This window comes from Myotis nattereri (genome assembly GCF_964212035.1).
Source record: "Myotis nattereri genome assembly, chromosome: 2".
In the NCBI taxonomy this organism is placed as follows: domain Eukaryota; kingdom Metazoa; phylum Chordata; class Mammalia; order Chiroptera; family Vespertilionidae; genus Myotis; species Myotis nattereri.
Window position 1 is genome coordinate 70,926,930 of NC_138076.1, and position 27,030 is coordinate 70,953,959.

At 39.1% G+C, this 27,030-nt stretch overlaps 1 pseudogene across 1 annotated transcript; it reads left to right on the forward strand.

Annotated features, from left to right (window-relative positions):
• The first annotated feature begins 19,046 nt into the window (after positions 1-19,046).
• On the forward strand, positions 19,047-20,485 carry LOC308535860 (large ribosomal subunit protein uL10-like; annotated as a pseudogene). The gene is made up of 2 exons: positions 19,047-19,260; positions 19,711-20,485. The product of its transcript is annotated as a large ribosomal subunit protein uL10-like (transcript).
• Positions 20,486-27,030: the final 6,545 nt, after the last annotated feature.

The following is a 27,030-nucleotide window of genomic DNA, read 5'->3' on the forward strand; positions in this document are numbered from 1 at the left end:
TATCTTTGTTATAGCTTTTTAACCTCTGATTTGGAATCCATGTATCCTTAAATTTTATTTGATCAAATGATTTTTAAATTGCTTGGGAATTGATCAAATACATATCTATATTAAAATTATGCTAAGCATATAAAAAATAAAAATTAACTCTCTGAAAGCATCATCTGATACTGTTTACACAATTAGAGTAAAAAAAGATAAAGTATAAAAATGTTTAAACTTCATTTGCTTGAATAATTTGTAGTCATCAGCTTTAAACAGTAGAAGAACTAATGAAGCACTGGCGACTGAACACCTATGGCTATGTCCTTATTATTTTTCTTCTTAAGCCTTAATGAGCTGTAATTATAGTTGCTTGTATTTTGTCTCAAACATGCTCTATTATAAAAAGGGTAGTGACAAGGAGCTGTTTCTCACTTCAGGAACACCAAACTTACTACAGATATGTAAATGAGAAGCTACAAAGCTACAGAAGAGCCTGGAGATATTAACATCTGTGTGAATGAAGCAGCCATTTCACAATCCAGTGGACCTTAAACACAGCAGACATTGAAATCTGCTCATACATGGGGTGGATTTTTAAATATGCTCAATTACTGCTTGTTTCCCAGCTGCTTCTGAACATGGCTTCTGTAATATCTCAGTCTGCTTTGACATTGCTGGCACATAAAAATCATAGTTACTACCAGATTAAATGACCATTTAAAATAATCATAAATACAAAGTTGAATTGCACCATTCTCAAAGCCTCACCTTGGGGTGAAAAGGTTGAAATAGACTTACTCAGAGGAAGGGAAATATGAGAATGACTTCTGTCAACTTTGGTTGTTATTTTTGTGTGTGTGTGTGTCAATTTGAGAATGGATATTCTGTATATCCAACTTACACATGAATATATTTCAACATAAGGTACTTAAGCCAATAAATATTTTAGTGAGATACTTGTGAATTGGGTTGTTTTTCCTGAGAAGGATGCAAGGGTGATGGATTTGAAGAATGAAGCCACAGACAAAAGGTGCTAGATGAAAAGGGTGAAAATTTATTGGAAGCAAGTACAGACTCCCACATAAGGAGGGGGTATCAATGGGGTAACCCACTAAGCCCCTTTTTGTTAAGGTTTATAAAGGCTGCAGTTGTCTCTTCATACTGCCCTCAGTTGGTCACTCTTTTGCAGAATATCAGCTTCCAAGCCCAAACCCCACGTGGTACCCTCCTCTTTCTCGCTCCTTTCACTGGTAGAAGTCTGTATCTCCTGTGAAATTCCTCTTTCTCCTTGTCAGCATTTCTCTATCATCTGTGAAAGTTTGTTTCTTTGTTCTCCCCATACCCTGTGGCTTTTCCCTATCTTCTGTGAATGTATGCCTTTTGGCAGCTCCAAGCCCTCACCTATGCCACCTCACACTCCCCCCCTCCCCACCCCACAATGGACCCTCTTTATTCCTAAAATTCCCTAAGCCTGACTATTTTATCCCTAAAAGTCCTTTCACTTGCAAAATTAAAAAAAATTTTAGTAGAAATTATTCAATCAGAAGTAAAAAATAAGTAGTTTGAAAGATCATGTTTGTCTTCAATAGACAATTTAAAATATTATCTTAATATTTATTTAAAAATAAAGAAAATCTTCAGGAAACTTATGATCATTTTTTAAACTGTGTGAGTTTACTACATTAGAAATATTTTGAGAGACCAAGCATATATATGAGAAAGATCTTATACTTTATTTTTAATTATTGAAATACAACCATCATAATTTTTAATTAATAAAATAAAATACACATGCCACACAAATTACAGGGGGGAAAAATCACATTACATCATGGGTTCCAGTATACAATTGATTTGGAAGTATGAAACTACTAGTTTTTCTAATAGAGCTCACAGAATATCATTCTCCACTCTTATAACCTTTTTTTATCAAATTGGTTTTGGTGCTGTTAATGTAATAAAAACATTGAAACCTGTAAAGAATTTTGTGAGTTTATTTGAGCCAAACTGTCGACATATGCGGGGAAGCAGAACCTCAATGAATTGAGATAGTGCTCCAGAGAATGGCGGGGTTACATTTGTATTTATACATTTGCAATCAAAGGAGGAACATAGGTGGGTTACATGAAATTCATTGGTGATAGATTTAGGAGGAGGGATAAAGCAAAGCAGGGAAACCCCTGGGATTGGATAAAAAGTAAAATGATGGACACATACTTAGGTGGGTGCAGGATCAATTAACATGATAATGAAGGAATTTGTAGTATCTGTCCTGGCGCCCAGAACATTTGGTTGTGCCCCAGGGGATCCAGAAAAAAGGGAAGTTACAAGTTACCCAGACATTTCAAGGGAATGTTATCTTAGAGGCAAAAAGGTAAATGGGCTCAGTAAGGATCAAAGTTGATCTTGTCAGTGAAGATACTGGCCTAGGACATAACTGCCCACCATAACTGCTTTTAGTTAAAGTTTAATTTCAGACCATCCTTTGTGGTTATTTTAGGTCTCTGAGTCTGCTAGGCTGCCATGCAGGCCTTCCCTGAGCTTGTCAGATCAGCATGTGGCCCCTTTCGTCCACAGTGCTGAATATTTGCAGAAATGCCACTGTTCCCATTTAAAATGCCAATTTCATGACTTTGAGTATGTAATGGTAGTAAATGAGCATTATTTTCTTTATGTTCTTTGCCCCTGCAATTTTAATAGACTCTTTCATCAATTAGCCACATTTAAAAAATCTAGGTGACATATATTCTGAAGTTTACACAAATTATTATAAAAATGCTCTATATATTAGGCTTAAGAATCCATGATAAGTAATAAATATTTTAAGCAGTCACTCAGACTACTTAAACTCTACATTTACTCCAGTAATTGAGAGTCTCATTTGGTGCAGGAGAGATGATATGTTGCATATAAATTTTCAACTTTTAAGCTTATTAGACCATGTGAGGGAGGACTTTGGATGACACACTTTAAAAGGCTATAACTTTCTCAGAATTATGTTGCAAGTTATTTTTATTACTCCCAAAACATTTCTATAATGTCATTTCTTGGCCTTTAACAGATTCATATATTTTTTTTATTTCCTCCATGTGAAAGGGTGTGGATTGGTATGTAAAATAAGTTGGAGTTAATTAGAGTCATGCTTTGAAAAAGACTGCTTGTGTGACTCTGAATTTTAAGGGTGTCATGCTAATCATAATTTTTAGAGCTTAAACTTCTTTGTTTCCCTTAAAATGTAGACTATTTGAAATGAAATAGTATAACAGAGTCTAAACCATATTATGTCATACATACTCATTTATTTGAAACAGTATGCTGCTGACTGTCAAAGGTCAAGTCTATCAAATCTCTCAAGAAGACAATTTTGCTCAAAAGGGAATTATATATAGTATAGTCATTTTATCTGTTATTGATGCATTCCATCTGAAGTGGTTGTAAAATTATATTCCTGTTGCTTTATATTATAAAAACTAAGACACTAAGGGCAGTATAATAAATGAGAAAATTCTTACAATGGACTAAGTAAGCAAAAAATAAACATTTATCAAATATATATGTATTTCGAAACAAGATGTTGTTCATTATTTATTTTTGTTTACTTTAAAATACAGTTTTAACATTCATTCAACAAAGGCTTTTTATGTAGCTCATATAATAATAGGTACATTTGTAGGTTTTGGAGATTGATTTTAAAAAATTGTCTTCATGAAACTTGCCCTGTAATAAAGCAGAAAAAACTCATAAACAAATAAATAAGCACAGTCAATCAAACAAACAAGTAAATAATAGGTAAGTAGAACAGAGTTCTGAGGCAGGTTCATTTTTAATGAGGCGAACAGGGAATGCCTTGCTGATAATGCACCACTGAAGCAAACATTTGAAGAAATGGTAAGAGGGGTCCATGTGGAAAACTATGAAAATAGTACTAAGCAGACAGAACAGGAAGTGCAAATATCCAAAGATAGAAACATGCGTGGTTGTAACACTTGGGACATTTTGAATGACTATTCTCTTATTAAAAGCATATATTTAATTTCATGACTAAGTATTTACCAAAAGAACAAAAGAACTAGATAATATTGAAGTTAAACATAATCAAGAGAAAACATAGTTTCTAGAAAATTTAATATTGATTTTTTTCAAAATAATCTCTAAGTCACAAAATTAACTGTCAATATGTTTAACAAAATATTCTATGACTGCATTCTCACATGTGGTATAGCATCTTTAAAAATAACAGCAAATTAAGATGCAAAGTTTATAGTTCATTAGTAACTAACCATTGATTATGTCTGTATGTTGTGTGATGAGAAAAACTGCCAAAAACACTTTATATGTAGTTATTGGTGGCAAGTGTGTGTGTTTGTGTATGCACATGTGATGGGGGACAAAGGCAGGACTAGTAGCTTCTTCTGTGCTTGTTGAATATCCAAAGGGTAAGTATTTACTTAAACAGAAATAAGTGCAAACATATCATCCTGTAAAATAAATAGCTAATATGCTAATTAGACCTAACAACAGAAGGACCATCCAGACAACATTCTGGATGACCACCCGGGTGACCTTCCATGATGAATTTCATGCATCAGGCCTCTAGTTGAAAATAAAAAGACTAGAGGCCTGGTGCATGAAAATTCATGCACTGAAGAGGGATCCCTCAGCCTGGCCTGCCTCTCTCTCAGTCTGGGAGCCCTCAGGGGCAGAGGGGACCTGGCAATCAGGGAAAGGCGATGGCCCATCACAGCTCTGTTGCTGCCACTGCCGGCAATGAAAGCTTAAGCTGGCCCTGGTTGCCTGAGCCTTGGGCGGCCCTGGGCAGCTGGGCAGCCATCATCCAACTCTTGCCTGCACCTTGGGCTGGCCCTGGATGGCTGGGGGGCTGAGGGAACTGGGGGACTCCAGAGGCAGGTGTGCAGAGCGGCTGGTCCTCCCTGGGGATGGCCTGACCTTGCCACGCTCCTGCCACCCTGACGGGGCTGAGGGGACTGGGTGCCGCCATCTTTGAAGGCAGGCAGTCAATTAGCATAATCCCTCCTATTGGCTGTGGGCACTGCCACCTATGCAATGGCATGAGGGTCATTTAGCATATTCCCTCTTTATTAGATAGGGTAACATCTGTCTTATAGATATTTACCTCTTTTCTTTCATCTTTCCTTTGAATGACAGGTGCACAATATTAAGTTAATCAGCCATTCCAGTCATAGCACAATTGCCTTGTAGATCTATGTAAGGCATAACTTAATTGTTTCAATACTGCTTTATTTCTATCTCTGTCTACTGCTTCCAATTATTTGCTTCTGCATAACTGCACTCACCCTGAAATATTAAAAATGTGAACATAAGCAAGTGTTTATTCTGAAAATAATATTTATTGCCTTATGAATATGACTTTTATGTTCTTATACTATATGTATATTTTTAACTTTCATCAAATAATTTTCAAAATCCTATTTAAGTTGCTGTATGTAGAACAATTCAGTGATATTTTGGTGGCTTGGTATTTCACAATTTACCAGCATTACCACCTTATGCTCACTGAATTTTACACTGATACACTCTACTATGCCTCTGAATTACTGCTCCTATAACTACACCTGAACATAGCCTGTGTAGAAAGTTCTCTTGGACATTTTCCTAGGAAAATAGCACATGAATGAGCCTATGAATCCACAATCTTAGCATAATTTTATTTTCATAATTGGATTTAGAGATACTAGTACATACATAGTAGTACATACAAAGTTAAGTATAAAGTATACATATTTTTCATCTTTGTGTTATATTATTTCTTTAAATATATTTTTCTTGTATTTACTAAGCTTGTCAATATTACACCATTTATATTTATGCATCTGATTTTTTTCTTTTTCTTTTCTTTAATAATCGCACTTATCCCTCCTTTCATCTAGGAAAATGTATTTGTTATAAAAAAAATTTTTCAGGACAAATAAGAGCAATGTGAATCTTGCATTCAATCCTACACCAGAAAAAGAGCAGTGTGGAGTAATTTTTGTATGTGAAAAACTTTTTTCCACCTGAACTTTTGAAATATTTTTTTTTTCTGGCTTTTACATTTTTGCAAAGTAAGTGGGTTATTTGATATCTATCTATATATAAAAGGCTAATATGCAAAGTGTCCCCTCAGGAGTTTGACCGGGAGACCAGGACTTCGATTGCTTGCTATGACGTGTGCTGACCACCAGGGGTGGCACAGAACGAAGGAAGGCCTTGGCCAGCAGCCAGAGGTCCTGATTGGCCTTGATTGCTGGCCAGGCCTAGGGACCCTACCAGTGCAAGAATTTCATGCACCAAGCCTCTAGTTATATATAATTAGCAAACTCATTTCATTTGCCCAAGTATGATGTGGATGCACTTTACTTTTTCTGTATTTACCTGAAACTATCCAATAGTCCTCAAGCAGTATTTTGAGATCTGTGCATTATTGTCTGATCTACAATCTTTACCATCTCCCAAAGTTTAAGTAAGATCTCATCTGGGACAATGAACGTCATGATTCATAGGGTTTGTCTCAACTGCTTCTTTGTAATTTGATTAAAAGCTCTCTACCATCCCAAACTAGGCTTTACTCCACATAGTAATCTCTAATTTATACAAGGAGACATTCAAACTATTTTTTCAATACAAGGTCAGTCACAAACCTTTTACTCAAAATGACAATAACTTTTCTAGGCATGTATTTCCGCAGGTTAACTCACCTCTTTCCTATTTTTTTCCCCTGTTGCCATTGGAAGAAAGACATGACTTTTAGCCATCATATGAATGTAAATTTTTAGAGAGAGATAACTGTCTCAGCAACCCTCACCCCTTTCCTTACAATTTGTTCTCATTTTCTTTTGTTACCATGAATCATAGCATATGCTACACTTGCTTAACCTGCTTCAGTGGCTTTTCATTACTTTACAATAAAATCTAGATCTGCCATGATGTAAGAGACCACAGATTACCTAGCCCCTCAATATATTGAACACCATTTTATTTCACTCTTGTGTGCACAAACAACACATGAGTTTCTCTTTCCTGAAATAGATACAAAAATAAAAGTTTTGTGCACGCCTGTGTGCGTATATATATATAATTTACCTCTGTTCAATAATGGTCCTTACAAAAAATGACAGCCCTCAATTAATGAGGACAACTTGCACCTAGATATTGGTTTCTAAATATCACTTTCCAATAAAACAAATAAGCTTCTTCAATAAATTGTTGATTTTAGGACTGTTGCCAAATGTACAAGATAAGCCTGGAACATCTTGTGGGGCCAGAAAGTAAAAAAATAACAACAAAAAAATGGTTTAAAAATGAGAGGGACATATAAAAGATTAAAGGAGTCAGCAGGATGAATCTGTCCAATGACCAGCTCAGAGTTATTTTGAACCATAACATAAACAATGTTGCTACTGGCCTATAATGCACAGAATAAAATATCCACAACTACATATTGGTAGAAATCGGAGATTTTCAACCTTTTCATCTCATGCACATATAACCTAAATACTAAAATTCTGCAGCATACACAATATGAATGAATCATTTGATTCATTCACACCAGATGGTTATTGTTGTGCTAGCTGTTGTTATTTTTTTACATTTGAAAATCTAAGACAAAAAGGTCAGTGCCCCTGACTAGATAGTCAGATATTGCATGTTTTAAAAATTCTGCCTGCTGTGGCACACTGGTTGAAAAACACTAGTATAAATAATAAAGAAAGTGAATTAACGGAGAAGAAAGGAGAGTTCTTCCTTAGAGTAGAGTTCAAATTAATAAATGTAGACAGACTGATGGACACAGAAAATCATTATTGGCAAATACAATGGTCCTAAATATTGTAGGCAAGAATAATTGGGAGATGTTATATTGGATGGGCAAAAGTATAATGATTACCAGGATATTTTCAAAGTCTCAAAATATCTCCCCACAAATAGTGATTCATTACAAATGAAAAAAGAAACATTTATAGTAGAGAAAATTGGAAGGTACCACCTCAACAAAATGCTCTAAGTTAATATTACTCTTGAGAAGACATATCAGCATTATGTACTTGCTGTTATAATACCCCAGGAAAACAAAACAACTCTTCTCTTATATTTCTGCCCAAATCATGCAAACTCAATCTAATCTGAGAATTGCATAAGATTCATAGCAGTTCTGTAAAAGACAAGTATAATGAAGGACTGCCCTAGATTGAAGAATATTAAGGAGATAGGACAAATAAGAGCAATGTGAATCTTTCATTCAATCCTACACCAGAAAATGAACAGTATGGGACAACAGGCATAATTTGAATAAGATCTGTGAATTATTCAAGAATATTGTATCAATGTTAATTTCCTGGTTTGATAAGAGCACTATGATGGTGAAGGCCTGGGGCGAGGGTGGCTGATGTGGGCCAAGGAGGGCAAAACGGGACAGGTGTAATATTTTCAACAATAAATATTTAAAATAATAAAATAAAATGCAATTATCACCTCATTTATTTTGATCAATTCCTTAGTATTTTGTTCCAATGGCATTCTTTCATATTAAATTTCTAAATTACTCCCAAATGGATTTCAATTTGCTTGAAGGCCAACTGATATTTTATATGTACACATACGCATTTACACATGTACTTATGCATGTTGTATATAGTCCTCTATTATCAGGTCAGATCTGTGGTACACAGATATTTGCCTGGCATGTGGTAGGAGTAAATAAATATGTTATCAATAGGCTTAATTCCCTAATCTCTTTTTTTTATCCTCAAGTTTATTAATATCCAGTTCTCAAAATATGCTACTTCTGACAATACTAAGATTTTCACAAATTATAATAATAATTTTCCTTATTATTCATTATTTTAGGTATTTTTAATAAATTATTTCATGGCTAAATGCAGCAAAATATAATGTCATAGTTCATTGAGACAAATATGTAGATCTTTTTCAGTGTTTATCAATAATTATAGAAAAAAGGTAAATCAAAACCTTCATTAACCTGTACCCTTGGAAAGGAATTCAGTGTTATATTTCTAAAATAAAATTATTTGTTTCATGCAAACTGAAGAAAGTAATACTTGATACATTTCTTTTAGTTGGTGTTAATTAGAAAATAAACTGTTGATGTTAGTTTCTTCTCTATAACTTGAACCCTAATCTTTAACACCAAAGACATGTTGAACATCTACTATGTATTCAGTACTGTGATAGGCTTTGGAGAGACAAATCTTAACAATGCCTCATCTTGAACCATAAGAAAAGCATATCAACCTAGAAATTATTTCTAATTTCTATCTTCTCCCCTATCAAGGATAATGATCAATTGTGCTAGGTTTTTAGATAGCAAATATGAATACTTAGGTCATAACACTTGATATATTATTTGGAAAATTTGTATTAACATCTCTGTACATCTTATTATAAATGTTCTAAAAGTAAGAAACTTGATCTATACATGTATTCTTGGAAACTTGCATTAGTAGATACAGAACCTCAACATAAAAAATATCAGCCCATCCAGCATGGCTCATTGGTTGAGCGTCAACCTATGAACTAGGAAACAGATTCCTGGTCAGGGCACTTGCCTAGGTTTTAGGCTTGATCCTCAGTAGGGTTGTGCAGGAAGCAGCCGATCATTGATTCTCTCTCATCATTGATTTTTCTATCTCTCTCCCTCTCCCTTCCTTTCTGAAAACAATAAAAATATATTTTAAAAAGTCAAATATTCCCTATATGAAAAAATAAATCAATATGTATATAGTTTCCAATGTAAAGTTTACTTTACACAGACTCTCAAAAATGTCAATTTTTATTTCTTTTACTGCTTTTTTTTAAAAAAAATATTACTCCTCTGTTATAGTCTGAAGAGATTTAATCTAAAGTCATTAAAGTTTCCCAAATATACCAAACTGTTTCTCTTGAAATATAACCATTTTTTCCTATATCTGCTTCCTGAGCATTTTCTTACACACATACCAGCTAAGATTGTATCATTCACTTAATGGCAATTTAAAGAAAATATGCATATATTGTCATGAGTATTGCCCTAAAAAGAATGGGAAAATAAATGCAAAATAGAGAAGCTATATTAGGTATTATATGTATTAGAAAGTACAACAAGCCATCCAAAGATATCCATACCCTGGTCCTAGAAAACCAGGACTATGTTTGTTACCATAAATGGCAAAAAAGACTGTGCAGATGGGTGGAAGATTAAGACCTTTGAGGTGGGGAGATAATCCGGGATTATCCAGGCAGACCTTATGTATTCACCCACTAACTCACTGAAAGGAGGGATCACTTCCCAGCTATGGTCAGAGAGCTGGGGGAAAGGGATCACAAGCCAAGGAACAAGGAAAGTTTTTAGAAGCTGGAAAAAGCAAGAAAATTTTCTACAGAGCCTCATGAAAGGAATTCAGCTCCTCCATACCTTGATTTTAGCCCAATGACACTTACATGGGATTGTGACATACAGAACTATGATGGTAATAAATGTATCTTGTTTTAAACCACTAGTTATATAAACAATGTGTTATGGGTATATTTCCCAGACCTAGAACAAACTTTCCAAAAATTCATCTGGAATAAAAAAAGACCCAGAATAGCCACAGCAATCTTGAGAAAGAAGAACAAAGTTGGAGGAATCACAATGCCAGATATCAAGCTATATTACAAAGCCACTGTTCTCAAAACTGCCTCGTATTGGCACAAGAACAGACATATAGACCAAGGGAACAGAATGGAGAACCCAGAAATTGACTCAAGCCATTATGCTCAATTAATATTTGACAAAGGAGGCAAGAGCATACGATGGAATCAAGACAGTCTCTTCAATAAATGGTGTTGGGAGAATTGGTCAGATACATGCAAAAAAATGAAACTAGACCACAAATTACACCATACACAAAAATAAACTCAAAATGGATAAAGGACTTAAACGTAAGACAGGAGACTATAAAAATCTTAGAAGAATCAATAGGCAGCAAAATAGCAAACATATGTCGTAGCAATATCTTTACTGATACAGTTCCTAGGGCAATGGAAACTAAGGAGAAAATTAACAAATGGGACTACATCAAAATAAAAAGCTTCTGCACAGTGAAAGAAACCATCAACAAAACAAAAAGAAAGCCCACTGCATGGGAGAACATATTTGCCAATGTTATATCCAATAAAGGACTAATCTTCAAAATTTTTAGGGAAATATACATCTTAATGAAAAGGAGATAAACAATCCAATCAAAAAATGGGCAAAGACTTAGACACCTTTTGAAAGTTGACATACAGAACACCAAGAGACATATGAAAACATGCTCAAAGTCACTAATCATCTGAGAGATGTGAATCAAAACAACAATGAAGTACCATGTCACACCTGTCAGAATGGCTATCATCAACAAATCAACAAATGACAAGTACTGGACAGGTTGCTGAGAAAAAGGAACCCTCTTGCACTGCTGGTGGGAATACAGACTGGTGCAGCCATTGTGAAAAACCGTATTTTTTAGTTTCCTCAAAAAATTAAAAATGGAACTCCCATTTGATCCAGTAATCCCACTTCTGGGAATATATCCCAAGAAAACAGAAACACCAATCAGTAAGAACATATGCACCCCTATGTTCATAGCAGAACAATTTACAATAGCTAAGATTTGGAAACAGCCTAAGTGCCCATCAGCAGATGAGTGGATTAAAAAACAGTGGTACATCTACACAATGGAATACTACACTGCTATAAAAAAGAAAGAACTCTTACCGTTTGCAACAGCATGAATGGACCAGGAGAGCATTATGCTAAGAGAAATAAGCCAGAGAAAGGTAAATATCACATGATCTCACTCATTTGTGAAACATAATGAACATTATAAACTGATGGAAAAGGTACAGAAACAAAGAAGCACTGAACAAACTGTCAAACTTCAGTGGGAAGGCAGGGGAGGGGTGGGGGCTGGTAAGAGATCAACCATAGGACTTGTGTGCATGCATATAAGCATAACCAATGGACACGGACACTAGAGGGTGAGGGCATGTGCCAGGGGGTGGGCAGGGAGGGGAGAGGTCAGTGGGGTTAAAAGGAGACGTATGTTATACTGTATGTAATACTTTAAACAATAAAATAAAATTTTAAAAAAGAAAAAGCTGTGTTATGGAAACAGTAGAAACTAATATAGTATATAAGAATCAGTTGCAGTTAAGACAAGTGGTTTTTCTACACATAGGCAAATGAAATTTGTCTCAGTAAAATTAAAAATGAAATGTTTTTAGGTTTATGTATTAGTGATTAAAAGTATAATATTAATTTCATGAATGACATTGGTTTACTATTTTAATAAGTAAGTATTGAGATAATTTACATAAATTCTTGAATAAGTACTTAAATGGGATTGATCTGTTTATACCATGTTTCCTATCTGAAGTGTCATTTTTATTAAAGCAATTCTAATTGTATTACTACAGAGGGCTATAAGAGTCTTAATTTGATTAAAACAACATTACTGAAGGCAATCTATACTAATAAAAGAGAAAAATGGTAATTGGCGTACGGCGATACCTTTTTCATTGGCTAATCAGGGCTATATGCAAATTAACTGCCAACTAAGATTGGCAGCTAACTGCCAACTAAGATTGGCAGTTAACTGCCAACTAAGATTGGCAGTTAACTGCCAACAAGATGGCGGCTAATTTGCATATGTAGGCACAATGCAGGGAGGTGAAAGGGAAAGCAGGAAGAAGCCCCCTGCCACTGACAGTGATCGGAAACCCAGGGGAGAGCTAAGAGCTGGGGGGCAGGGCAAAGGCGGCCCTGGGGCCATGATTGGAGAATCAGGCGCCTTTGCCGCCCTGGCCAGTGATTGCAGGAAGTAGGGGTGGAGCCAGCGATGGGAGCTGGGCAAGGTCGAAGCTGGCAGTCCCAGGAGCTAGGGGTCCCTTGCCTGGGCCTAAAGCGAAGCCCACAATCGCGGCGCCCGCCGCTGCCACTGCAGGTCCCCGCTGCCCGGGCTGGACGCCTAGGCCAGAGGCGTTAGGCCTGGGCAGGGGCGGAGCCTGCAACCGCGGGGAGCTGGGGGTCCCCTGCCCAGGCCTGACACCTCTGCCAGAAGCCTCAGGCCTGGTCAAGGGGCCGATCCGGTGATTGGTGATCGGAGGGTGATGAGGGTCAACTCCTCTGGCTGAGGCTTCAGGCCTGGGTGGGGGGCGGAGCCGGGGATTGGGGGGATATGATGGTCCCCTTGCCCAGGCCTGAAGCCTGGGTCAGAGGCGTCAGGCTTGGGCGGGGGGTGGAGCAAGCGATCAGAGGGAGATGGGGGTCCCCTGCCCAGGCATGATTCCTGGGCCAGAGGCCTCAGGCCTGGGCGGGGGCCAGAGCCAGTGATTGGGGGGAGATGGGGGTCCCCTGTCCAAGCCTGACACCTCTGGTGGAGGCATCAGGTCTGGGCAAGGGGCCGATCAGGTGATCGGAGGGTGATGGGGTTCAACGCCTGAGGGCTCCCAGTATGTGAGAGGGGGCAGGCTGGGCTGAGGGACACTCTCCCCCCTCCCACACACACCCAGTGCACGAATTTCGTGCACCGGGCCCCTAGTATAAACTATAAAAAAATATAAGTATATTATATTTGGAAGATCATTTAAAACATATAATTTAATGCAGATTAAATATATTTTCATTTAAGGTTTATGCTCCTCTTCATTCAAAGTTACATTAAGGCCAAAATATATTAACACCATAAATCATATAAAAGTTATTTCAACAACTTATAAAACCTCTTGTAAGGCAACACCTGCATTAACATAAAAATTCAATTCTACTTATCATATAAAAGACATAAAATTACCTCCTGAAAAATTAATAAGTGCTGTTCTGCCTTCACTATTATCTAGGAGTTTTACATGATTCATGAGGGACAAGAGATTCTGACTGTTAAAATCAAACTTTTATTGTTTTTTTCCCCCCAATGAGAGGTAAAATAAAAGAGACACATTATAAGACATATGACATTATTAGACCTGCTTCTGTTTCCCTGTTTTTATCTTTGGTAATTAATTAGTTAATTTATCTCTTTATTTTTATTTAAAAATATATTTTTATTGTTTTCGGAAAGGGAGAGAGAGATAGAAACATCAATGATGAGAAAGCATCATTGATAGGCTATGTCCTGCATGCCCCCCCCCCCCCCCCCGCCACTGGGGATTGAGCCAGGCATGGGTCATAACCTCCTGGTTCTTGGTGATGCTCAACCACTTAGCCACACCAGCCATGTAATAATTAATGTTTATTTAATTAAAGAATGAATATATGCGAATACATAGTAGAATTTACCACCACTAACTCGGAGCTCAACATCTAGCTTAAAAGAGGACATCAAAAAAACAGCATCTATTATCACCACCGGCACCAACATCACAAGAAAAAAACAACCCTAACATTATTGCATAGTGCCCATATTCTCATGTTCATTCAGAGGCAGAGACTGAAAATACTTACCAGTGAAAATAAATGTCAACCATTTTCAAGAAGTTTTAAGACTATTGAGAAAATCCAATAAGACAGAAGCTAAAATCACATAACACAGTATTACACTATGAAAAAGAAAAGTTTAAAATTTTCAATTAAAGTTCTTTATCAAAATTTTAGTGATTAATTTTGCTAAATATCCAGCATAATCAAAGCATCTAACTGTTGAAATACATGTGTCACTAAGTGTTAAAAGTTGAACTATCCCTAGCACACTCTATGGTGATTCTCAAATTAGTTGAAATAGGATTATTCAGTTGGACATTAGTCTTGAAGTGCATATTGATAAACTAGAATTCTTAATATGGAATGTAGACAGTATATTAAGTTATCTTAAAAAAATTATTTCACAGATAAATGATTGAAAGAATTACCATGGAATATTTAAGAGGGTCCAAACAACTCTATTCAAACTTTTTGGAAACCATCATTTCAATAATTGAATCTACTTAATCTATATTTCATCAGAGACAAACGTAAGAAGAGAGAGCATAATCAATAAAAAGATTCATCTCTTTAGGTTTTTTTTTTTTATAATTTAACTATTAAAGTTACATTCAAATGGGAGTTTTACAAATAGTCAGCTCAACCTGAGAGGGTCCACAGATAGACTGGGTCCATTTTTTTAGGGCAAAGACATTATGCAAAAAATGATGATCACTTAAAATGAACTTCAAGAAAACTGAGATTCTTGTCAGGGCTGAAAAGCTATTCTTTTGTCCTGGGTTAGTTCCTATAGACAAATATTGCTTTGCCTGAATTTGCAACACCTATACATACATTCATTTCAACATGACAAATAATGCACTGGTATCATTACCATTGTAATTAGTGAGTTATTAATAGTAGGAGGAAAGCAAAGAGAAGGCCAGACATTGTAAGCATGGTCATTTGGGCAGCTTCATCAGGAAGTTGCAACTTCACATTCCACAGGGAACCACTGGTCCATACCCTGCAAATCACTGGGGGAAGGGAGCTGGACACATTCACAGAGAAGTCCAGGTGACATAGTGAAGGTGCTTGCCTGTCAGTCTAACCTGAAGACAAAGATAATTGGCTAGGGGTGGAGCCATGCAAAATCTTGAAAGGGTAAACTCCTTCAGACAAAGAAATTCTCCTTGTCTTGCCCCTTGCACTACTGCTTCTCACTTGTCCTGTGACCTGCGCAAGCCCACCGTGTGGCTCTCGAAGCTGCGTGGCCAAGGGCCGTGTAGACCCTATGTACAATGGACTGTAGTTGGGAACACAAGCTGGCCTAGCCAGATGCTAGATTGGGCTCTGCAAATATGGAGCAGAAACTCTGGGCGTGGCTTTAATCCTGGCTTTGCTGAAGACAAAATGGAACTTCCTCCATGGCAGGACAGAGGGAGATGGGACTTTGGAAACCCAGGGTTAATTCCACAGAAATAAAGCTTTCCATGATACCTCATCCTCCCATGGGGGCATCAGGAAATTCTTATTCCCATGGTATCCCAAGAAACTTACTTCCACTGGCAAGAGGTGAGAACACAGAGAACAACCCACTAATAACAGCATCAGGTGCATATCAGACATTTCAGGGAATTAATCTCTATATATAAAAGCCTGAGCAACCATTACGACTGGACAACTGGGCGACCGGACATCTGGCCAGTAGCTATGACACACACTGACCACCAGGGGCAGATGCTTACCACAAGAGCTAACCCCTGGTGGTCAGTGCACTCCCACCGCCAACCACCCACAGCTGGCCAACCTCCCACGGACCCTCGCCCTGGCCAGCCAGCTCTGATCAGCCCCGATCCCTGGCCAGGCCAAGGGGCCCCATGAGTGCACGGATTCGTGCACTGGATCTCCAGTATGTCATAATTTTGCTCAGCAGAATCATTGGTACTACCTACCTATTTCTTATGGCCTGAACAAAATAAAAATGAAACAACTATTTTCTGAAATAATTATTTCTGTTTAATTTTTCTACCTGAAAAAATGCTGAGTAAGAGATTAATAAGAAAATATTAAAGATAAAACTTTGACTGAATCAGAGGCACACAAGGAAGTTAACAGCTTCTCTGATCTTTGACATTTTATTCAAGCAGATAAAAGTTCTCATCTTCAGTTTGTGACTTTTTAAACTTTATTACACTTTCATGACAGCTCATTAATTGTAAGGAATACTTCTGCAAAGGTCCCTTAGAACTATGTTAATAATATTAATGATGCTTTCATAACAGGATGAGCTACTCAATTTTGACAAAGGATGAACATCTATTAAAGTAATCTCTTTTTTTCTCCTCCTCCCTACCCCATGCTACCACCAAAAGGTAAAATATGAAGGTTTAATCAGTATGATCTTCCAGAATAAAGAGCTGTATGAGAACAGTTATAACCTTTTAGAGTTTGGTAATGTCATTTTTATTGATAAACATCAATAACAATTTCTATTTCATATTATTTACTACAGTGCAAGTCATATAATAGGTAACTCAATTTATTGAATTTGCTATTAGAAAAATGTTATGTTTTCAATATGATGAATGAACATACCTTAATTAATAAATGTTACTAAAAGTTATTTATAAACATTAAAATAGTAAGTGTCCCCCTAGTAAATAAAATTTTTCCATTTTTACTGATTTCTTGTGGGTTATGCCTCCATGTCTCTAAATAATGTACTTCTATGTCTTTTATTTTTAATATAGAAATTTTAGAACTTATTAATTGCCAACATCTACATAATAAAAGCCTAAGCGACCATTATGGCAGAACGACCAGAATGACTGGTTGCTATGATGTGCACTGACCACCAGAGGGCAGATGCTCAATGCAGGAGCTTCCCCCTGGTGGTCAGTGCGCTTGCACAGGCGTGTGTTGCTCCACCAGAAGCCTGGCTCATGGCTAGTAAACACAGCTGCGGTGGTGGGAACCTCTCCCACATCTGCAGCAGCGCTAAGGAGCAGCATGCCAAGCAGCAAGGAGCAGCGAGCAGGCCAGGGAGGGGTCCCAGACAGAGAGAGGGATGTCTGTCTGCTGGCTTAGGCCTGCTCCCTGTGGTGGATATACCCAGAGGGGGCCTGGACTGCAAGAGGTCATAGGCCGGCTGAGGAACGTGCCTCCCCCGCCCCCCCCCCCCCCCCCACTCAGTGCATGAGTTTTGTGCACCAGGCCTCTAGTATTACGATAAACAAGAATAATTGTGGACAATTGTGTTTCAATTTTAATTAAATCATTAGTATGTGTTTGCATTTTCTATCTATATGATAGAGTAAAACGCTAATTAACTGGGACTCCATAACAGTCACGACCACTTATCAGGCGGAGGGTTGGTGGGGGCACAGCCGTGGGGCACGAGAGCCAGTGGTGCCTCCTTTGGAGTTGTGGAGCTAATGAGGGACTGGCTCTGGTCCTCCTCCAACAGCCCTCTCCAGCAGGCATGGAGTTGCTGAGACCCAGGCCGGGCCTCCGCCACAGATCCACAGCTTTGGAGACCGACTCTACCAGGTCACCCAGAGGCCATGTGGCTGGGCTGCAGGGTGCCGGAACCTGGTGCCCGTTCAAGACGTGAAACAGGACGTCCAGAGAATGGGATGTGGGGGTTCAAGACTCACTTTCTTTGGGCTTTGTCCTTCTTGGCCTTGGTCCTTTTCTTTCAGGCCTGGAGCTCAAGCACTGCAGGAGAGAGGGATGGATGAAGGGCGAATGTGGAAGAAAGGAGGTGACCCAGGTGAGGATGGAGACCTAGCAGCTGCAGGGCCGCCTGAGAGGCGGCGCCCGAGCAAGCACCACGGCTTTGGCCAAGTTGCTGTCCAGCAGGCGGACAGCCCAGGGGGTGTAGAGCGGCGCCGAGGCGGGGTATACCAGAGGGGGCTCGGGCCAGGGCAGAGGGCCGGGGGAGGGGAATCTGCCTCACCCGCCAAGAGCGAGGTTCTGCAGTGGCCTCAGGATGCATGTTGGCCCCAGGGGAACAAGGTGGAAGGACGCCGGGCAGACCGCAGCCCTGAGGCAGGAGTTAGGGGTGGCACCACCTCAGTGGAGGGGCACCACACTGCCGGGTACCCAACTGCTGCGGTTTGGAGAAGCTCCCGGCGCTAACCCGGCCTCGGCCCAGTGGCCTGTGCACTTGACAGGCAGCGACTCCTGCTCCCGCCTCAGCCCCCAAGCAAGCCTGCATCACCCTGCCCCACCAGGGCGCACGCCTGCATGGTGAAGCCTACCACCTGCTCCAGAGAAGGGGGGCAGTAAAGAATGGGGGCGGGGGACAGGAAAGGGGAAAGAATGTGGAGCGTCCCGATAAAGACTGAAGAGGTCCTTGAGAACCAGGCTCAGAAGCCTGACAGAGAGGAGAGGTTTGTTGTTTACCCCGCAGCTGCCTCTTAGAAGGGCAGAGAGCATGGCTGTAAGGGCTCCCTGTGCGCTGAGTCCAGTTCCGCAGCCAACTGGAATTGGCCTCAGTTTCCTGGTCTGTAAAATGGGTTAAGTGTGTCCCAGTGCTTAAGCTGACCTTTGAGGGCCAATTGAGATACTATATGAAGAAAATGAGGGCTTCCTCTCGCCAGGAGTCCTTGTGGCAGTGACATGGTCTTTAAACCCTGCGTGGCAATCTCCGACTCACCGCCGTGATGCCCAGGAAAGACAGGGCGACCTGGAAGTCCAACTACTTCCTTAAGATCATCCAACTTCTGGATGATTATCCAAAATACTTTATTGTGGGAGCAGACAATGTGGGCTCCATGCAGATGCAGCAGATCCGCATGTCCCTCCGCGGGAAGGCGGTGGTGCTGATGGGCAAGAACACCATGATGCACAAGAACACCATGATGCACAAGAACACCATGATGCACAAGAACACCATGATGCACAAGAACACCATGATGCACAAGAACACCATGATGCACAAGAACACCATGATGCCCAAGAACACCATGATGCGCAAGAACACCATGATGCACAAGAACACCATGATGCGCAAGAACACCATGATGCACAAGAACACCATGATGCACAAGAACACCATGATGCGCAAGAACACCATGATGCACAAGAACACCATGATGTGCAAGAACACCATGATGCGCAAGAACACCATGATGCACAAGAACACCATGATGCGCAAGAACACCATGATGCCCAAGAACACCATGATGCCCAAGAACACCATGATGCACAAGAACACCATGATGCACAAGAACACCATGATGCACAAGAACACCATGATGCCCAAGAACACCATGATGCACAAGAACACCATGATGCGCAAGGCCATCCGAGGACACCTGGAAAACAGCCCAGCTCTGGAGAAACTGCTGCCTCACATCTGGGGGAATGTGGGCTTTGTGTTCACCAAGGAGGACCTCACTGAGATCAGGGACATGCTGCTGGCCAATAAGGTGCCAGCTGCTGCCCGTGCTGGTGCCATTGTCCTGTGTGAAGTCACTGTGCCAGCCCAGAACACTGGTCTGGGGCCAGAGGAGACCTCCTTCTTCCAGGCTCTAGGCATCATTACTAAAATCTCCAGGGGCACCACTGAAATCCTGAGGGATGCACAGCTGATTAAGACTGGAGACAAAGTGGGAGCCAGCAAAGCCACCAGCTGAACATGCTGAACATCTCCCCCTTCTCCTTTGGGCTGATCATCCAGCAGGTGTTTGACAATGGCAGCATCTACAACCCAGAAGTGCTTGACATCACAGAGGAAACTGCATTCCCACTTCCTAGAGGGTGTCCGCAGTGTTGCCAGCGTATGCCTTCAGATTGGTTACCCAACTGTTGCGTCAGTACCCCATTCTATCATCAATGGGTACAAGCGAGTTCTGGCTTTGTCTGTGGAGACTGATTACACTTTCTCACTTTCTGAAAAGGTCAAGGCCTTCTTGGCTGATCCATCTGCTGCCCTGTGGCTGCTGCCCCTGTGGCCACCACCACCACTGCTGCTCCTTTGCAGCCTCAGTCAAGGTTGAAGCAAAGGAAGAGTCGGAGGAGTTGGACGAGGATATGGGATTTGGTCTCTTTGATTAATTGCCAAAAAGCAACCAGCTCAGCCAGCTCTATTTGAGAAACAAGAAATAAAGGCTTACTTCTGAGAGAGAGAGAGAGAGAGAGAGAGAGAGAGAGAGAGAGAGAGAGAGAGAGAAAGGAAGGACAGAAGGAAGGAAGGAAGGAAGGAAGGAAGGAAGGAAGGAAGGAAGGAAGGAAGGAAGAAAAGAAAATCAGGGAAGACGTGAGAAAGAAAAGGAAGGGCGAGCAACACAAAAGGAAGATTGGAAGGAACCTGTAAACCTATTGTCACTTAAACAAGGAATATAGTCAATAGTGTTGTAATGATGGTATGATACCAGGTGGGTACTGGAAATATCAGGGAACACTTTGTAAAGTATAGGATTGTTTAACCACTATTTTGTAACTAATATAAAACCTGAAACTAATACAAAATAATACTTAATGTAAATGAAAATAGGAGTGAAATTTTTATAAATTTCAAAGTTTAAATAAAGGCTGTAAAGGAAGGAAGGGGGAGAATACAAATAGTGTTTTTCATTTTACCACTTTATTGTCTTTTCAGTACATGAAAAAGACAGTTGTCTTTATATGGTGCTTTTATACTTTTCTAAGTCATTATCTCATTTGATGTTCAGGGCAACTTAAAGACAAGATAATTATTCCCTCCACCATTCAAAGAAAAGAAACCTTGGTGTCTGGCCCCAATGATTCAATTGTCAATCCCTTATTGTAAAGCAGGGTTAGTGAAATTTTGTGTGAAGGGTCATATCTATACTAATAAAAGCCTTGGGGGCGATCAGGCCAGCAGAGGAGGGCAGTTGGGGGCTATCAGGCTGGCAGGGGAGCAGATAGGCATCAATCAGGCTGGCCGGGGAGCAGAAGGGGGCGATCAGGCTGGTAGGCAGGCAGGCGAGTGGTTAGGAGCCAGCAGTCCCAGATTGTGAGAGGGATGTCTGACTGCTGGTTCAGGGATTGGGCCTAACCTGGCAGTCTAACATTTCCTGAGGGCGTCCCAGATTGGAGAGGGTGCAGGCCGGGCTGAGGGACATCCCCCCTCCTCCTTGTGCACAAATTTCGTGCACTGGGCCGCTAGTTGTTACTATAAAAATCCTACACAATACCAAGCAAAATGCTCTATTTCTTACTTAAAACAGTCTCTGTTGCCTTCATGTTTGTTTTGTTGTTATAGTTGTTTTCTTATTTTTCTCTTGTTAGAGAATATTCTGAAATACTGGTGATATTTGTTGACATTTAATTTATTTCATATATAAAAGTCAAATTAAGTTTCATTTAAGCCCTGGCCTATGTGGCTCAGTTGGTTGAGTGTCCTCCCCTGAATTTTAAGGTCAGGTCACTGATTTGATTCTGGGTCAGGCACATGCCCGGGTGTGGGTAGGAACAGGAGACTACCAATTGATGCTTCTCTCTCACATTGATGTCTCTTCTTCTCTCTCTCTCTCAAAGATATCAATAAAAACATATTTTAAAAAGTCTTTACAAATTTGAATGAAGTTTGCAGTAAGAGGAAAACCCCAGATACTTTCAGGACATGGTGATAAGTGTGAGGGAGGTTCTTTGACAAGCGACTACCAAATTCCACCAGGTACACTTGTATTCATTACTTTGTGATTCCAGCTGTCACACTGGAGGCCAATCTCTGGGCATTTGTCATTCAGTATAAGAAAAGTGTAGCACTGCCTGTGCAGCTCAATAGTTGAGCATTGACCTATGAACCAGAAGATCACGGTACAATTCCTGGTCGGGGCACATGACCAGGTTGCAGGCTAGATCCCCAGTGTGGGGCATGCAGGAGGCAGCCAATCAATGATTCTCTCTCATCATTGATGTTTCTATCTCTCTCTCCCTCTCCCTTCCTCTCTGAAATCAATAAAGATATTTTTTTAAAAAAGAGAAAAGTGTAGATATACAAAGTGAACATGCAGATGGCCAAGAGACATATGAAAAAATACTCAAAGTCACTAATCATCAGAGAGATGTAAGTTAAAATAACAATGAGGTAATCACCTCAAACATGTCAGAATGGTTACCATCAACAATTCAACCAATTACAAGTGCTGGTGAAGATGTGGAGAAAAAAGAACCTTCATGCACTCCTGGTGGGCATGCAGACTGGTGCAGCCACTATGGATAACAGTAAATACTTTCTTCAAAAAATTAAATATGGATCTGCCATTTGACACAGTGATCCCACTGGTTTCTTATATTCTAGAAATATAAGAAACCAGAAACACCAATCAGAAAGAATGTGTGCACCCCTATGTTTATAGCAGTGCAATTTATAATAGCTAAGATCTGGAAACAGCCCAAGTACCCATCAGTAGATGAATAGATTAAAAACAAACAAACAAAAACTTGTGGTACATCTATACCATGGAATACTATGCAGCACTAAAGAACAAGGATCTCTTATCCTTTGAGGCAGCATGGCAGGACCTAGAGAGTATTATGCTAAGTGAAATAAGCCAAGTAAGAGAAAGACAAGTATATATCTCACTCATATGTGGAATCTAAAGAACAAAATTAACTGTTGAACAAAATAGATCCAATGATATAGAAACATGAAACAGACTATCCAATCTTAGAGGGAAACGGGGTGTGGATGGATGGGAAGAGATCAACCAGACAATAATGTGGTGAAGGTCTGGGGTGGAGGGCAAGTGTGGGTTAGGAGGGATCAATGGGGAGTGGGGGTCGTGAAGGGGATGTCTGTAATACTTCCAACAATAAAGATAAATTTTTTTAAATGGAAAAGGAAAGTACTGATTAGTCTTATTCTTTCTCACATAAACTTTTACGTGACATTGGAACCATCAGCAGCCTTTTTTTGTGTGTGACAAGTTTTAGCCTTTTCATGGCTCTAAGAGGCTAATTGTTTCATATTTAGTCATTTACATTACTGCATCCATCTTCTCTCATCTAAAACTTTTTGTAATTATTTGTTTACTCTGTTTTATATTCCTATTTTTCTATGGGAATTAATGTCTTCAACTTTACTTTCTCTTTAGTTGGCTTTAAAGAGAAAAATATATATATATATGTATGGCCAAATTGTCATTGTTAATTAAAGTCAGATTCCTTTTCAGTCTTAAAAGCTCACATTACACGAGGACACAAGCCAAATCAGGAGCAGCCTAGGGACTATTTACTAGAAAATAGCTCTAACTAACCATAACTGTGAATTTAAGCACAGATTCTCTTCACTCAGAGGAGCCTTTGCTTAATCATACATTATCTCTGTAATTTAATGAACATTTATTCTCCCATATTTATCTCTTCATTTTTAAACTGTTTTCTTCAATTGTATTTAATTTTACTTGCATTTAACTTTTTTTAATTGTAGCAAGAAGACTTATTTAGGATATACCTTCTTAACAAAGTTATAAATGCACAACACATTGTTAATTACAGACACAATGTTGTACAGCAGAATTCTAGGACTTATCTGCCATAACAAATTTATACCTGTTGAACATCAATCCCCTGTTGTCCCTCTCCCAACACCTGGCAACAACCATTTTACTCTCTGTTTCTATGAGTTTGACTCTTTTAAGAAACTCATAAATGTGGAATGATACAGTATTTGTCCTTCTAAGTCTTGATTAATCTCACTTAACATAATGTCCTCCAGGTTCATCCATGTTGTTGCATATGCAGTATTTCCTTTTTAAGGATGTGTAATATTGCATTCTATGCCACATTTCGTATCTCTTCATCTGTCTATGGACATTTCAGTTGTTACCATGTCTCACCTATCTATAATAAAAAAAGCATACTATGCTAATTAGAGTGGCCAGCTGAATGACCTTCCGGGCATCCTTCCGGACAAAACCGTGGCTGTGAGGGCCAAGGCACAGGTAGTTAGGGGCAATAAGGCAGTCAGGCAAGCAGTTAGGGGCGATCAAGTAGGCAGACAAAGGTGGTTAGGGGCGTTGAGGCAGGCAGGCAGATGGGTTAGGGGTGATCAGACAGGCAGGCGAGTGGGTAGGGGCAATCAGCCAGGCAGGCAGATGGGTTAGGGGTGATCAGGGAGGCATGTGAGTGTTTAGGGGCAATGAGGCAGGCAGGCAGAGGCAGTTAGAGGTGATCAGGCAAGCAGGCCAGTGGTTAGTAGCCAGCAGTCACGGATTGTGAGAGGGATGTCCAACTGCTGGATTAGGCCCGATCCTGCAGGGATCCCTGTGGGATCGAGCCTAAACTGGCAGTTGGACATCCCCTGAGGGGTCCCAACTGCCTTCAAAAGGGTGCAGGCTCGGCTGAAGGACACCCCCCCCTCCTGTGCACAGTTTTGTGCACGGGGCCTCTAGTTGTGAATAATGCTGCAATAAATATGGGATTGCAGTTATCTCTTTAAGATCTGGATCTCAATTCTTTTGGATATGTACCCAGAAGTGGAATTGCTGGATTACATTATAGTTTTATTTTAGTTTATTGAGGAAACTCCATTCTGATTTCCATAATGGCTGTACCAATTTACATTTACAACAACATTGTACATGGGTTCCAATTTCTTCACATCATTGCCAACACTTTTTGTTTTATTTAGGATAATAGTATTCTAACATGTATGAGGTGACATATTATTGTGGCTTTGATTTGTATTTTTTACATGATTATGAAGTTGAGTATATTTTTATGTACCTGTTGGACATTTGTATGTCATACTTGGAGAAATATCTATTAAATTTTTTTGCTCACACACATGTCTCTTTCTTTTTTTCTTAATTTAAATTCTTTATTGTTTAAACTATTATATAAGTCTCTTTTTCCCCTCATTGACCTCTCCCTGCCACCCTCACTCCCCAGCACATGTCCTCCCCCCCCCCCAATCTATGTCCATTGGTTATGCTCATATGCATACATATAAATCTTTTGGTTGATTTCTTACCCCCTCACCCTCTGCATTTCCTCATAGGTTGGACAGTCTGTTTCATGCTTCTATGATTCTGGTTCAATTTTTGTTCATCAGTTTATGTTGTTCATTATATTCCACAAATGAGTGAGATCATGTGATATTTATCTTTCTCTGACTGGCTGATTTCACTTAACATAACGCTCTCCACGTCCATCCATGCTGTTGCAAATGGTAAGAATTCCTTCTTTTTTACAGCATCGTAGTATTCCATTGTGTAGTTGTACCACAGTTTTCTAATCCACTCATCTGTTGATGGGCACTTAGGCTGTAGTAAATCTTAGCTATTGTAAATTGTGCTGCTATGAAAATAGGGGTGCACATATCCTTTCTGATTGGTGTTTCTGTTTTCTTGGAATATATTCCTAATAGTGATATTACTGGGTCAAATGGAAGTTCCATTTTTTATTTTTTGAGTAAACTCCATACTGTTTTCCACAGTGGCTGCACCAGTCTGCATTCCCACCAGCTGTGCAAGAGGCTTCCTTTTTCTCCTCTTCAACACTTGTTTGTTGATTTATTGATGATAGCCATTCTGACAGGTATGAGATGGTACCTCATTGTTTTATTTTTAACTCTGTTGATTCTTTCTTCTGTTTTGTAGAAGCTTTCTTAATGTGATATAATCCCACTTGTCAAATTTTGCTTTTGTTTCTTATAGTTTTGCTGCTTATAGTGTCACATCCAAGAAATTATTGCTGAGACCAATGTCATGAAGTTTTTATCCTATGTTTTCTTCTTAAATTTTTACAGTTACAAGTCTCAAGTTTAGATATTTCATCTATTTTTACTTTATCTTTTTTGTACAATGTAAGATAAGGGTTAAATATCATTCTTTTAAGTGGATATCCAGTTGTCCAACACTATTTGTTGAAGAAACTATACTTTCCCCATTGCGTATTCTTGACACATTTTTTGAAGATCAGTAGGTGTATTCTGGGGCCTTTATTCTGTTCTATTTTTTAATATGTTTGCTTTTATGCCAGTACCATACTGTTTTGATTACTGTAGCTTTGTAATATATTTGGTAGTAAGGAAATGTGATGCCCTTAGCTTTGTTCTTTTACTGGATTGCTTTGGTTATTGGGGATGTTTTGAGGTTCAATATTAATTTTATAATTATTTTTTAATTTCTCTAAAAAGTGAAAATTGAATATTTATAAGAGATGCATTGAAAGTACTATGGGTATATTAATAATATTAAGTCTTACCATTCATGAACATGGGATATATTTTCATTATTTTGTGTCTTCTTTCTTTCATCAGGGTTTTATAGATTTCATTGTGTATCTTTCATCTTCTTGATTAATTCCTAAGTATTTAATTCATCTTGATGCTATTATTTAAGTTTAGAAAGTCAATATATTTTTACAACACAGTTGAGTTTTGTATGTTGATTTTGTATCCCAGAAATTTACTCAATTTGTTTATAGATTCTAAGTTTTTTGTTTTTTGGTGGTTTTTTTTTTTGTATTTTTTTTTTTTTATGAGTGTGAAGTCTCAGTTATCTACATATAGAATATGCCATTTTCATAAAGAGATAATTTTACTTCCTCTTTTCTGACTTGGATACTTTTTATTTCCTTTTTTTACCTCAATGTTCTGGATAGATATTCCAATATTACATGGGATA